Source organism: Ranitomeya variabilis, chromosome 5 (genome assembly GCF_051348905.1).
Source record: "Ranitomeya variabilis isolate aRanVar5 chromosome 5, aRanVar5.hap1, whole genome shotgun sequence".
Classification (NCBI taxonomy): Eukaryota; Metazoa; Chordata; class Amphibia; order Anura; family Dendrobatidae; genus Ranitomeya; species Ranitomeya variabilis.
The window spans coordinates 602,213,991-602,227,394 of record NC_135236.1 but is presented as its reverse complement, the minus strand read 5'-3'; the positions used below and the strand labels follow the sequence as shown (position 1 = coordinate 602,227,394).

Here is a 13,404-nt window from a genome sequence, read left to right as displayed (position 1 = left end):
CGTGGAATGGCGCAAAAAATAAATAAAACCAATTCTTCACATGCTGTTGATGTTTTTCATTCTGCCTCCCAAAGATCGCAGTAAGGCTTGGCGCACACTTATCCTGCACTCTGCGCTGAGTGCTTACACCGGGGTTTCTGTGTAAAGCTCTGAAATACGTGATGTAGACAGAACCCTCAGTGGAAGATTCCCTATAGTGAGGCAGATGGAGGAACTGTGGGCACCATAGGACCTGTGATCCAGCGGTGTCCGTCTTTTTAGGATTGCATAAAAGTGCCGTCGGCCACAGTTTTGTGCACTTCTGATAAGGTCACCATTGAACAGAGGCCAGACGTAGTCCAGAGTAAATCTGCTGCCTCATTATAGTGAATGGATCGAATGGATCCCTCGGGGGTTACTTCTGTCACGTCACTCAGAGATTTAGATGGAAACCCCAAAGTCCTCAGCGTAGAGTGACAGATAAATGTGATCTCAAACGTTATGTAAAATGTTCCTAATAAATGCTTCAACTAAATCCACAAAAAAGCAAGTCCCCACTCAGGTCCATCATGTGTTAACGGTAATATAGGGGGCTTCCATGTTATTGGTAGCACAAAGGCTCTGCAAAAGTTAAATGGCTTCACGCTCCCCAAGAGAAATTCAGGAAATTTTGCACTCCCAAATCTAAATGCCCCCCTCCCTTCTGAGCCCCAGTGTGTCTAAACAACATTTAAACATTTAGCGCCCACATGTTTGGCATTTTTTTATAGTGATGATAGCCAGCCTAATTTATAACCTCTTTATTTTTATAGTGGTATGCGGGCTTGATTTTTGTAGGACAAGTTATTTTTTTGAATATTACCTTTCAAATTACCATAAAGTTAAAGGGAAAAATTTGAAAAAAAAAATAGTAAAATAGTAAAAAAAAACCCACAATTTGTTTTTTTGGCTATGTTTTTATGGTGTTTAAGGTCGGATTTACACATTTCTGTACACTAGGTCAAAACACATAATTCTGCTTCTCTCTTAAAATGTTAATTAGAAATGTATTGATTCAAAGTTGTCACCCCTGCTTAATGAACTTCACCATCATGTATCTCATCAGATTGAAGTTTCATGAGAAAGCTTTTCATCATGCTGATATACTTTTGTTTTCAGAAATGTTGAAATCTTTTTCCTCATATAATTCAAAGTGTTCTAGCAGTTTTATCAAGAACTTTACTATTGTCTTGAGAATTTCAGAAACTTCCAAAAAATCAATGGCCAAGTTTGGCAAAGACTTGTTCAGGTGGTTTAATCTGAGCCGCACCGTTCCCCAAAACTGTGCTATGCCATGAACTCTGTTTCAAGTCTTGTAGATTGTTAGAGACTTGAGTAAGGGCAGTTTCTGTTAAGTGTAATGAGCAGAAGCTGGATTGTACAGGGTCAGAGAGTGATCTGATTGATAGTGAACTAAAGGTACCTTCACACGAAACGACTTTACAACGAGAACGACAACGATCCGATCGCTGCAGCGTCGCTGTTTACATCGCTGTAAGAGATGTCAAACACAGCAGCTCCAGAACGACGCAGGAGCGATCCTGTGACGTAGCGGTGACGCACTTATCGTTCTCACAGGTCGTTAGCTCCATGTTTAACATTGCTGGCATCGTTGCTTTTGCTTTCAAACACGACGATACACGCCGATCTGACGACCAAATAAAGTTCTGAACTTTAATCAACGACCAGCGATATCACAGCAGGATCCAGATCGCTGCTGCGTGTCACACAACGATATCGCTATCCAGGATGCTGCAACGTCACGGATCGTTGTCGTTTTCGTTGTAAAGTCGTTTCGTGTGAAGGTACCTTAAGCATTCCAGAAGCTTAGAGATAAAAGGAAGATTGGAGACAGAAGCAGGTATTTGGTAAGCAGCTAAGCTCGGGGGAAGTTTTTTCTAGTAACGGGTTGTGATGGTGTGTTTGAAAGAGGACAGAAAGATAAGGAAGAAAAAGATAGGTTAAATATTTTAGTTAGGTAAGTATTGAAAGCAAGGGAAAGGGACTGGAAAAGGTGAGAGGGAATAGGGTCACTACACTATTGCAGATAATAGGGCCAAGAAGAAGTGAGGGGCCTTGTAACCTCTTCTTCTCTGACCTGTTCAAAAGCGGATAGTGAAATTGGTGATATATGGGAGAGAAGAAGATGCAAGTTATTTGGTAATTGGGAGACAATTTTCTGTTCATCAGTGCAGAGGTTAGTAATTGGGGCCTGTCCTTTAGGACTGAGGGGGGAGTGAAAAGTTTTAAATAGTCATTTAGGACTATGTGGAAAGAAAAAACACCAGCGCTCACTAGTCTGAATAATATCTTTAGCAGCTGGAATCAAAGCAACCGGGTGCCGAAGCTGCGACAATCATAAACATTGTTGCTAAAAAGAATTGATGCCGCGCTTAAGGATATGCCACTAGTAGGAGGGCATGTAAAAAAACAGATGGAATCCCCCACTAGCATTGCTAAATATGCCCAGATAATGCAGTATGGCGTGAAGTATAGGTATACAATGCAAGCCTGCACGGTATTATATGGTGTCCTCGGCAGTCTGGTAAGTCAGACATGAGCAACTGGTGCAGGACACCATATAGTACGGTACAGGCTTGCATTGCATACCTATACTTCACGCCGTACTGCATTATCTGGGCATATTTAGCAGTGCTAGTGTGGGATTCCATCTGTTTTTTATATGCCCTCCTACTAGTGGCATATCTTTAAGCGCGGCATCAATTCTTTTTAGCAACACAGTCATTTAGGAATGTTGCATAGTGAGATGATAAGGGTGTTAAAGTAGGCTTGTTTGGAGAGGTGAAGGGCAGAGTTATATGTTATTTTACATTAATTATAAGTTACACGTTAATTTTATATTTTAATAAGCCAGACTTTTATACTGCATATGTGTATTTTAGCTTTTTTAATTTTAGTTTTTTTCAATGGGGAAAGGGAGGATGATTCATATTTCAATGTTTCTTAATTTTTTAAAATATTTTTTTACACTTTTTTCACCTTTTTACTGCATTTGTTAGTCACTTAATGGACCTGACACTGCAATCACACAGTATTGCTGTATATACAGTTGTGCTCAAAAGTTTACATACCCCGGCAGAATTTTTGCTTTCTTGGCCTTTTTTCAGAGAATATGAATGATAACACCAAAACTTTTTCTCCACTCATGGTTAGTGGTTGGGTGAAACCGTTTATTGTCAAACTACTGTGTTTTCTCTTTTTAAATCATAATGACAACCCAAAACATCCAAATGACCCTGATCAAAAGTTTACATACCCTGGTGATTTTGGCTTGATAACATGCACAGAAGTTGACACAAATGGGTTTGAATGGCTACTAAAGGTACCATCATCACCTGTGACCTGTTAACTTCTAATCAGTGTATGTGCATAGAAGCTGAGTGGGATCCAGACAGGCTTTTGCATCTTTCATCCAGCCACTGACATTTCTGGATTGTGAGTCATGGGGAAACAAAAGAATTGCCAACAGAAATACAGTAAAAGATAGTTAAACCGTAGACAAAGTTTTGGTGTTATCATTCATATTCTCTGGAAAAAAAGTTCAAGAAAGCAAAAATTCTGCCGGGGTATGTAAACTTTTGAGCACAACTGTAGCACAAGTCTCTTATGAACACCAGCCAGAAGCTGACATTTCTAGGCGTACCATCATGACATGAACATAGGTCTTCAGCAAACTCCTAGGACATCATGGCAACTCATGGGTGCCCCACAATTGTGTCACAGGGCCGCTGACTGCCGTGATTAAAGCGGAGATAGGAGCTGTTAGAATATCACAGCCATCCTCTGCGTACGTGTATGGCACTGGTCTTTAAGGGGTTTTAGCATGCATAGGGCACGTTCCATATCACCACATTTCCAACATTTATTTTTACAGTGTACTTACTAAATATGTAGTGATAACTAATAATTAATGTTGGCTGATATTAAGTTTTGATGTTTATGAAATTAACTATAAAAAAATACAGAAGTCTACTATTTACATGAAATTTCCATACACTCTATGTACAGTATATCTTCTCTTTTTCATTCATATTTTAATGCTTTGTGCAGGAAAATAAATTCCAAACAGTGCCAAATGTCAAATAAAATAATTTGATGATAGCGCATACACACATTTCTTGCTCTCCTCAAACAAATAGATGCTATTGCATCTGTCACAGGGTCTATGTGCAGCTATGTAACAATTAGAGTCCGCTCTAATTGCATCTTGGGTCCTTACAGTTTGCAAGTTGGCATAATCTATTTAATACATTTGTCAACATGGGTGTAATACAGGGTAAACAACAGAAACCAACACTTTATTAATTTAGCTACTATCTTTTGAGTAAACATTACAAGGATTTTAATTGACAATTATTAATATTGGTGGATGAACCCAGGATTTGTGTGAAGAGAAACATATCACAAAACTGTTACTGCAGTGAATACATTTTTACATTTCTTTTAGGTTAAGTTCAGAAGAGTGTTAAAAAAAACTTCGATCTTCATCCCCAAAAAACATGATTTTTAATTTGTATATTCATACATATGACATCAGTAAACAACCCATTTGTCATCTGTGTGTCCATTTTTTTTACATGCGAACAGCCCAGTTGAATAAACATGGTATGAGTGTTGTCCATGTTTCTTCACACTGTTGGAATATGGAGAACTAAAATTCTCCAACTTCTCCATGATGTGAGTCAGCGAGGATCGGACTCCATGCAGTGATTTTTTTCTCATGATATTTTGGCATGAGAAAATAAACTCTAGTCAGCTCTGCTCCATAGTATAATATTGGAGTGAGTGCTTTCCAATGAAATATTGGATACCACGAGTCGGAGTTATACGGTGAGTACTTGCCAGTGTGAACGAGTCCTTACAGAGAGATCCTGTTCCTCATAAAAATTTAACACAAGTGATGTCAAACAAACACATACATACACACACACACAGGAATTATTGGGAATTATTTATTTTGGTTAATAGAATATGAGGCGGAAATTGCAAACGTGAACAGTTCTTCATATTGTCTCTGAATCTGGTTGGGTCACTGGAACCAGCCACTTTCATTGCCACGGCAGTCCTCCACTTCAGGATTTTCTGCCTTAATGCCACCCTCATGGAGACTATTATTGTTTAGTCATAACATGCACAGTGGTGGCCCTCTGGAGGTGATTTTGTAGGGCTTTTTCAGTGATTCACCTTTCTCACCTCACACAATGAAGCGCCTTTCTCTGACTCTGTCAATCTTTGCTTGTGTAACAGCCTGTGTAATGGTAGCTGCTCCATGGGAGACACATTAGTTCTTGTTTTTGGGACAACAGGTATGCATGTGACATCCTGGAGGATCTGGATTACCTGTGCAACCTGAATGTTCAGAGAATCTGCCTCATATGAGTATTGACAAAGACGGTAGAAAAACTAAAGAAGAATCAGACAGAATCGTCTGTGGCCAGCACTATTCCCTTCTAGGGGGTTTTCTTTGTTTCCTATCCTATGCATAATGCTTTACAGGGAGGACACTGAGGGACCGTCTGGGATGCCCCGACCCGCGGAAACACTAAGGCTGGGTTCACACTACATTTACAGCAGCCCGTTCAACACATACGGTAACGGGCTGCTGTAAACGGAAGTGCCGGTATGGCAGCACGCTAGCGCAGATAGAGCATCTGCTAGCTCTATTTGCGCTAGCAGTGACGGACCCGGAAACGCTGCAGCCCGCATCTCAGGGTCCGTCACTCAATGATGGCACATCCCTAGCGCACGCCCATTGTGGGCATGCACTAGCGATGCGTCCGACATAGGAATTAATGGCGGCCGTTAAGGACTACGTTACAGCGCGTTTATGCCGCGGTGTAACGTAGTCCGTCTAATGGACGGGTTCAACGCAGTGTGAACCCAGCCTTAGTGACATAAGGAACAGTGAAGGGAAAAGTGAAGTAATGTGCCGTCTTTACTGTGATGAAAACACTGAAAACTACGTGGATGTGCTGTGTCCTGGAGCAAATACATTTGTTCAGTTAAGAGTTTCCCTAGACTGTGTCTCTACTCATTGGGATCCAGGAACCACTTTAAGTCAGCGCAGCAAAGGAGACGCTGACAGCACTGTGAGTACTAATCGCAAGGGGAGAGATACCTTTTCCTGTAGAGGGAGGCCAGGGCATGCGATGCCCGAGACACTCAGCCATGACTACTGTCCTGGCCCTCCTTTACAACTACCCCTTCCAGAACACTCAGGAAGGAGTGATCAAACCCTAGACCTGGTCAGCAGTCTGCATTATGAATAGCTAGTCAGAGCACCTCAAGCAGACCTCCACAGGCCGCCCGGAGCATGAGCATGATATCATTAACTCAAAGCTGAAAATAAAGATTACACAACAACTACAATACGGATTTCATCACCAGGTATGTCCGCTGGCTGCTACCCCAATCCCATCACCATCACCCAACTTTCCTGATCTTCCTCACCCTGCTATTTCTTCCTGGTATGTCCGCTGGCTGCTACCCCAATCCCATCACCATCACCCAACTTTCCTGATCTTCCTCACCCTGCTATTTCTTCCTGGTATGTCCGCTGGCTGCTATGACTGTTTTTTTTTTTTTTTTTCTTCCCCTGCATGTTTTCTCATTTTAATTCCTTGATGCCAATACACAGTTTGGCTTTATCTTTACATTTGGATCTATTTCCCCTAGCATTTTCCCTTCTGACTTCTAACTAATCCCCTCCTGTGTCTGTGACCAGTCTTCCTGCTGCCCCTCCCTCCTGATCACACCTGGCCTATTTCATGAGCCCTTAGCCTGTTATAAATTCAGAGACACAGGTCTGTCTGGACCTTGGTCTGTCTCTATAAGGATGTCTCTTAAAGGATAACTGCAAATATTATAGCAGAAATATGCCAGAAATGAGCAGAAGGTAAGACTAACCACTGTTAATAACTGTACTAAATTTCATTCCCTTTCCGCCATACTTATTCTCATCATGCTGACATACGCTCTAACAGTTCTGGCTCCCTTACTCCTCACTCTCCTTCACTATCCTCAAACCCCAGCACCCCCTATCCAAGTAATAATCTCTCCTTCCCTCCTGCCTCCCCACCTGACCTCCTCTGCTGACCTGCTCCTCAACCTCAGATCTCTCCTAATAACACACAAAGCAAGCCGCCCACTCTCCTTCTCCCACCTGCTCTGTCTCTCTCTGCTTCTCCTCAGTGCTGGAGACATATCTCCCAATCCTGGACCCCACAGCTCATACCTCCCGTACCCTCATATCGCTCCCAACCCAATATAAACACCCGAAATCTTGCCCACCTCAAATCCATGCCCATGACGCCCACCCCCCTGCACCCTCTCTCTGGATCACTATGGAATGCCCGCTCCATCTGCAATAAACTCCACATGATTCACGACCTCTTTACCACTCGTAATCTTTTTTTTCTGGGCATCACCGAAACATGGCTGACATCCTCTGACATAGCCTCCCCTGCTGCACTATGTTACGATGGCCTCCACTTCACCCACACTCCTCACCCTGGCAACAAACATGGTGGAGGAGTGGGCCTTCTCCTTTCTTCCAACTGTACCTTTAACCCAATCCCACCTCTACCCTCCCTTATCCTCCCCTCTTTTGAAGTCCACTCTGTCCGCATCTACTCCCCCTACAACCTCCAAATGGCCATCATATACCGACCTCCGGGCCCGACCACTGCCTTTATTGACCAATTCTCCACCTGGCTCCTTCACTTTCTCTCTGCTGACATTCCCACCATCATCATGGGTGACTTCAATATCCCCATTGACACCCACCAGTCAGCAGCCTCCAAACTCCTGTCCCTTACTTCATCCTTTGGACTTACTCAGTGGTCCTCCTCAGCCACCCACACAGACGGACACATATTAGACCTGGTCTTCACCCGTTTATGCTCCCTATCTAACTTCACAACCTCCCCTCTCCCTCTATCTGACCACTATCTACTCACTTTCTCATCCCTGTCCTCCTCACCTGTCACCCATGTCCAGCATCATGCGCACCCACGCAGGAACCTCGCACACCTAGACACCCACACACTCTCTGACTCTATCCTACCACTGTCCTCTATATCCTCACTCCACGACACAGACACTGCCACTGCTTTCTACAATGCCACTTTTGCATCAGCTATTGACACGGTTGCCCCTGTCATGCATAGCAGAGCGCGACGAACCAATAGACAACCCTGGCACAATAACATCACTAAAAAGCTTTGGCAAGTATCGAGATTTGCAGAACGGCGTTGGGAGAAAACGCATTCACAAGATGATTTCACTGCACTCAAACAAGCAACACTGGCATTCAAATCAGCTCTCACCTCTGCTAAACAAGCCTACTTCACAACCCTCGTATCTTCCTTATCCCACAACCCCAAACAGTTGTTCAACACTTTTAACTCCCTCCTCCGCCCACCACTGCCCCCTCCGACTTCTCTAATCGTTGCCGAGGACTTTGCCACGCACTTCAAAAACAAGATAGACCAAACAAGGCAAGTCTTTGTTGTCCAACCACCACAACCCCTTTGTATGAGAGACCAATGCCCAAACTCCATAACTTCACTCTCCAAAATCTCTGAAGGGGAGCTTGCTCATCTTCTCTCCAAATCACACCTCACCACTTGTGCACTTGACCCCATCCCATCCCACCTCCTCCCCAACCTCACCACCACACTAATCCCATCCCTAACCCATCTCTTCAACCTTTCACTAACTTCTGGTACCTTCCCCTCTGCCTTCAAACATGCCACAATCACACCTATCCTCAAAAAGCCATCCCTTGACCCAAGCGGTATGTCCAGCTATCGCCCCATATCTTTGCTCCCATTTGCATCCAAACTCCTTGAGCAGCACGTCCATGCTGAACTTTCCTCTCACTTTGCATCTAACTCTCTCTTTGACAACCTACAATCTGGCTTCTGTCCCCACCATTCCACTGAGACTGCCCTGACCAAAATTACTAACGACTTACCTACAGCCAAAGCTAACAGACAATTCTCTATACTCCTCCTCCTAGACCTGTCCTCTGCCTTCGACACAGTTGACCACTGCCTCCTACTACAGATCCTCTCTTCCTTTGGGGTCAAAGACCTTGCCCTATCTTGGATCTCTTCATACCTTGCCAACCGCACATTTAGCGTTTCCTACTCCCATATTACCTCTTCATCTCGCCCCCTCTCTGTTGGTGTCCCTCAAGGCTCTGTCCTAGGACCCTTACTCTTCTCAATCTATACACTCGGCCTGGGACAACTCATAAGGTCCTATGGCTTCCAGTACCATCTATATGCTAATGACACTCAGATCTACCTCTCTGGCCCAGATGTCACCTCTCTGATCTCCAGAATCCCAGAGTGTCTATCAGCCATATTCTCCTTCTTCTCCTCTCGCTTTCTCAAGCTCAATGTGGACAAATCTGAACTAATTATCTTAACTCCATCTCGCATATCTTCCCTACCTGATCTATCTATCAAAATAAATGAAATCACACTTTCCCCTGTCCCCAAAATCCGCTGCCTCGGAGTAACCCTTGACTCTGCCCTGTCCTTCAAACCGCACATCCAAGCTCTCGCCACCTCCTGTCGCCTCCAGCTCAAAAATATTTCCAGAATCCGTCCTTTCCTCAACCCACACTCTACCAAAATGCTCGTGCATGCCCTAATCATCTGCCACCTCGACTACTGCAACATACTCCTCTGTGGCCTACCTTCTAACACTCTCGCACCCCTCCAGTCCATCCTTAACTCTGCTGCCCGACTAATTAATCTCTCTCCTCGCTACACTCCTGCTTCCCCTCTTTGCAATTCCCTTCACTGGCTCCCAATTTCTCAGCGTATCCAGTTTAAATTACTAACACTGACCTACAAAGCCATCCATAATCTTTCTCCGCCGTATATTTCCACACTAATCTCTCAATATCTTCCCTCACGTAATCTCCGGTCCTCCCAAGACCTCCTCCTCTCCTCCACGCTTATTCGCTCCTCACCCAATCGCCTCCAAGACTTCTCCCGAATATCACCCATCCTCTGGAATTCAGTGCCCCAACACATCCGGTTATCCACTATTTTTGGATCCTTCAAAAGAAACATGAAAACCCATCTCTTCAAAGAAGCTTACAGCCTGTAAAGACCACACAGCCACCTCAACACCATTGGAGCTACTGCAACCCTCGACCTACTGTCTCCTTCCCCATAATCCTGTAGAATGTAAGCCCGCAAGGGCAGGGTCCTCTTCCCTCTGTACCAGTCTGTCATTGTTAGTTTTGTTTACTGTAAGTGATATTTGTATTTTGATGTAACACCTTCTCTTGTACAGCACCATGGAATTAATGGTGCTATATAAATAATAATAATAATAATAATAGACCAAAATAAACCTACATAGTTCCCTATAAAGCAGTTCTGGCAGTGTCACGCATCACAAGCAACAAAGGTAGGATGTTGCCCAGCAGCCAAAGCAGAAACAAAGGAGGCACAAATTGGCACAGATGTTACAGCATTGTCAATATAGAGGAAAAAGATGGAAAACAGAGGGAAAGTACATGGGCACAGAAAAAATCTCATCTGTGAGTCACCGGATTTAATTGTTTATTCTTAGATTGCACCTGAATAGTACTGAATGTATTATTCATATTTAGAGCAATGCTATGTGTACTTATGTCCTCCCATTACGCTCCCTGCTTTCTTCCCCTACAATTAGTCTGTGCCGTAAGACTTCCTGTTTGTTTTAGCCCTATAGACTTAGGCCCGATTCGTCATTGCTGTTTCTCAGACAGATTCATGAAATACAACTTTTTCCAAATGTAAATTTTTTTTTTGCGGCATCTCACTCCAGTCTCTGACTGAAGAAAGGTTTTTGGTGGAGTTTCTATTTTGGCACAGTCAAAATTTAACAGGTGTCATCATAAAGAATTAAAACGGTTAAAAACAAAAATTAAGAGAATATTTATTTTGCACCAAATGTATGAATTTTAAAACATTTGGGGCCAAAATAACTTCAGCAAACACAAGGCAAAAAAGAAAAGTGACTTTGGTACATGCAGTAATATTCTTGACAAACAAATGGAAGCTCTATGAAACTGTGAACAGAAATGATTGTTTAAAAAAAATGTAATGAATGCTCACAAAGACTCTATGAATAATGTATACTTCACCATTCTGATTGTTTTCTGTTGGGTAACAGCCAAATTCAATCACACATGCTTCACTTTTAAGGTACTGAAATAGGGCATAACCCGCTACCTTAATTTTTCAGGCTATTCAGACATTCCTGTTGAGAGACCACTGGCCACACAAAACAGACACTGACCTCCAGAATCCTCAGTGTGCCGTAGAAGAACATAGTACATAATTGCCTGTTGACACATGAAGTGCAGAAGTCCACAAAACCACCACACACAATGCTTTGTGACAATGGCTTTGTATCTCTTTATATCCTTCACTTCATAGCACGCAGATTACAACACTAGTATACAGTTATGGTAATCAAATCTACTCATACAACTAAAAGCCTACAAAGAAAAGTTTACATTTTGCCTAAAATGTTATTTTCTGTGCTCAGCAGTCGCATTGGTTTGCAGTGGACAGTTCCCTGAACAGAGCAAGTTTAAAGCAGAAGTTTAAAGTTTTCATCCTAAAATTGCAAAACAAATGATCATCCGCTGCTTTCATTTCCCCTCTCATCCATAAACCCACAAGACAAAGTGTCACCTGAATCAGCAGCAGGATGAGGTGATCCAGTGATCCAGTGTTTGCTCCCTGCTGTACAGTCACAAGATCTCTAGCACTCAAACCCTAGGAATCAGGTTGTCTCCTCCCCTGCTGCAGCAACCTCTGCACTGTCACATCTGATCACAGCTTCTGCTGATTGTCGCAGGTCCGGTGATCCCCTCCTGTCACAGGTTTGTCACTGGATCAGCCGTCTCTATAGTAAGCAGGGTTCAGAGTGTCCCTTATTAGAACTGGTGCAGGTACCGCAGTACAATGCTAAACATCAAGGCAACCTGTTTTGTCAGTCACAGCGACTAGCTTGACAAGTATATGTTTTCCCCTAATGGCTGTTGTTAATTCCTATATGCTAAAAAGACATTCCAGGGTTGCCGTGATTTTACTTTTTTGAGAAACCCTTTATAAAACTGCAAACATGTTACAGGTACAATAGTGCTTTTAGTTTAGCAGAAGTGAGGAAGCGCTGACTATACCATTAATATCTGTCATGATGCCTAAGGATTGAGTCAGGGTTGTGCAGCGCCCCAGAGTCCTGGTCGTTGCAGTACTGTGGCTCTGCCACTAAGGGGAGCCATGGTACGTTCGATGGCACTGAAGGAGTTCCTCCCATCAGGTATCACAGACACCAATATGTTTCACAGCAGGGCCTCCGGGGGGAGCTAAGGTTGCTATTCATTAGGCCACTCCCCACCATAGTGGATAAACTGGGGGTCAGGCAGGAAGTTAGAGAGAGAACGCTGACGGGATTGAACAGAGCAACACCCTGTGGCAGAGGGTGTTGTGAAGGGAGAGACTGTAGGGTCTCTGCCAGGGGTGGGATCCTGGCAGAGGCCTGGCATTGAGAGAACGTAACGGGACCGTGCCTGCTCAGCTTAGCGGCGGTGCCCAAGAAAGGACTAGAAGCAAGGCAGATTGTGCTGAGTGAGAAACGAGATCAAGCAGAAGGAGAATACCAGCAGGGGTTTTGTTGAAAGAGGCAGCACCCTGCTGAGGCGCAATACCGGTGGCCGGAACGCCGAGGGAGTGGATTAGAATACAGCTTCAAGCCATACTCCAAACAGCGGCAGGACAGTCGGTCTCAGGCGGGCTGTCTACCACATATCACCTATGAAGTCTTGGGGGGCAATTGCGGGAGAGGGGCGTCTCTAGGGTCCCGGAAGAACTCCAGGCCTACCTGACAAACGGGTGCCATTCCAACCTGAATACAGGGAGGGGTGGATTACAGAGGAACATCAAATCGAGTTGTGAGGGAACTTAAGAAACAGACACAACCGTTGTGGGGTCACTTTCCGTGAGCACAGCAGGGAAGGACTACAACACATAGCGCTAGAAGGAAGGCACAGATTTCCACCTGAGAGGAGGACTCTGGAGGTGCCATTGGACCGGCTGGACTTGCGTAGCCTGGTGAACCGTGTTCTGGACTGAGGACTCAGAGATCTCCAGTAAAGAGGTAAAGAGACTGCAACCTGGTGTCCTCGTTATTTATCGCGACCTGCACCCCACAACTGCACCGCTACATCGCTATCATCACTACCAACACCCACACCTTGCATCCTACTGTGCGCCCCACGGCAGGGTCACGGACCGGGGCCTAGCCGCCGTGACAACCCCAGGACTGAGACCTAGAGGCCCGGCT

General features: G+C 44.2%; 1 protein-coding gene across 1 annotated transcript in view; it reads right to left on the bottom strand.

Annotated features, from left to right (window-relative positions):
- The window catches only part of SAR1B (secretion associated Ras related GTPase 1B), a 154,590-nt gene extending 142,603 nt beyond the window's left edge, over positions 1–11,987 (bottom strand). Inside the window, exon 1 of the mRNA XM_077266047.1 lies at positions 11,751–11,987. The gene's annotated coding sequence lies outside the window, so the exon portion shown is untranslated. The remainder of the gene's footprint in view (positions 1–11,750) is intronic.
- Positions 11,988–13,404: the final 1,417 nt, after the last annotated feature.